Below are 2552 nucleotides of genomic sequence, written 5' to 3'. Positions count from 1 at the left end.
ATATATGCGGCGTGAGACGTCTTAGAGAGGCCATGTCTCATGAGGCCCCTAAGGACGCGAGACGCCTTGCATAGGTCATGTCTCGCGAGCCCCCTAAGGATGCGGCTACCTCCGCGAGATGCTTGTCTTCTTGGGGAACTTGTCCTTTCTTATGGCATGAGGCTCATGTGACAATCCATGACCACATTAGTGGAGTAGGCATGACCAAGTGAAGTTGGCTTGTCTCGCGACACGCTACCATGCACGCGAGACGCCACCCCTAGCGAGGTGCATGTTGGTGCGCAAGATGCTTCCCCTAGAGAGGGTCCCGTTGGTGCGCAAGACGCCACCCCTAGGGCACGAGATGTGAGGCGTTGCATGCTGTGCAAAGTGCAAGACAATGGTCTCATGAGGCCCTCGCTGGGTGCGCCGAAGGGAGATGGGCGCGAGGCATGAGGTGCTACATGCTGTGCGAGGCGTGAGACAATGGTCTCGCGAGGGCTTCGCTGGGTGTGCCGAAGGGAGACGGGTGCGAGACGTGAGGCACCGCACGTTGTGCCAGGCGCGAGAAATTGGTCTCGCGTGGCCCTCCGTGGGTGCGCCGAAGGGAGATGGACGCGAGATGTGAGGCACTGCACGCTGTGCGAGGCGCGAGACAATGGTCTCGCAAGGCCCTCGCTGGGTGCGCTGAAGGGAGATGGGCGTGAGACAGTGGTCTCTAGAGGCCCTGGTGACACGACCGAGGTGAGGCTAGGCCATCCCTCGCGAGGCCTTGGTGACACGGCCGAGGCGAGGCAGGACCACCCTGTGCAAGGCCCTAGTGACATGGGCGAGGCATTGCAAGGTCTTCTGGGATTCCACAGGCTCGCAAGCCACTGGCCTGGGCAAGGCGTGCCCAGCTACGCGAGGCCCTTTCAGTGGCAGAGACCCAAATGTGCGTGTTTTGGACCTGTCACAAGCGTGGAATTTTGAGCATCCACATCTCTCAACCAAATTCGAAATTCCTGGAGGATTAGACAACTACTAGATACATCACCAAGTAGGGTTCGAAATTCAGAGAGGTAAGCCATAGTTTTAATGATCCTCATCTGTTCTTGAGAATTTGGGGGTTTTGAATATTTTTAATAAATTGATGATCCTAGGTTGTTTAGATGAGTGTATCGATGATAGAAACATATTTAGGAATGGATTTACCGCTTAGTTTTTAACTAAAAAACTGGAGAATTGAGTTTGATTTTCAGATTTTTGAGAAAATGGGATTTTTTGCCCTAATTCTTCAAATGTAATTTGAGACTTGGATTTGATGTTTAGATGCTGCCTCGATGATGTATGTAGTGTTATATAATTGTTTTGGGATTAAAAACGGTAACGCCCTAGGTAACCAAGACTGTTACACTGTGTATTTTTAAATAGTACAAGACTTGCTAATCAAGTTCTTGGAACATAAATGTGATCATAAAGTCCACTAACAGGTTAGTGTTAAAAGTTATTTTACATAAACGGTTAATTTTCATTAAAATAAATATTTGATACATGGGGTCCAAAAAATAGGGTATAAGTGCTAAATACAACTCCCAAAAGCTGATAGAACAAAAGACAGTCTAATGGCAAAATACAATTTAGAGCTCTATTCCTGTAACTTTCCCTCGGTCGTGGCGGTCAAGCAGCTGACGATATACACTTCGCCCCAAGAGCTCTCCAACTCATGGTTGGTCCAATTTCCCTTTGCCTTTACCTGCAGCACGTAGGACCCGTGAGCCAAGGCCCAGCAAAAAAACCATAAACAACAAAAACATATGGCAACGGTAGCATTCAATCACCTTTAATCCAACTAGTTCAATTATTCAAAAGAGTATAAGCACTAAGCTACACAATGGTAAACATATATTCTCAAGCATACATCTCAATCAGTATTACAAATATTTATGATCAGCGCCTTTAGACCAAGCCCTCTGTTTATCTAGCTGACCCCGACTCGCTTAGGACAAGCTACATTCAGTACGCTTATCATCATCCCCGACACCCTAAGGTCGTACTTTCATATACACATAACAACCATACAATCACACAATACATATATTCAATTTCTGGGAACCTCAGTCCCATTCACAGCCACATGGGTGCAGTTTTCTTACCTTGAATCTCAAGCGATATATAAAGAGCAGTCTCGAGCATTAACCTCAGCCTTGAGCCTTAACGATAATTCTAGTAAATAGCAATGGGTAACTATCAATTTCTAATCCAAATAAGTGTTTAGGAAACAAATACCAACCTTTGGGACCTCAAATTCTACTAAACCGGGTAGAAGAATTAGTCCTGAGCGCTTAGGTTTGAATCCCCAAGCCTAAAATCTTACCTGCCCTCTATTTCCTATTTAGGGCCACGACTTTCCCTTAAGGGTCGCGACCCGGCCCTTAGACAGAGACCAGGCCCTCCTGTTGGGGGGCACAGACTGCGACTTGCACCCTCCTGGGTCATGGGGCGTCTGGGAAACAGAGGCATCCAACCTCTTCAAGCACGCGAGATGCGACGCTTGAAGAACAGGGCCACGACCCGAGGCCCCAAACCCAGAA

This window comes from Humulus lupulus, chromosome 5 (genome assembly GCF_963169125.1).
Source record: "Humulus lupulus chromosome 5, drHumLupu1.1, whole genome shotgun sequence".
NCBI classification, from domain to species: domain Eukaryota; kingdom Viridiplantae; phylum Streptophyta; class Magnoliopsida; order Rosales; family Cannabaceae; genus Humulus; species Humulus lupulus.
The sequence above is the reverse complement of the archived record's forward strand: the minus strand, read 5'-3'. Positions refer to the sequence as shown.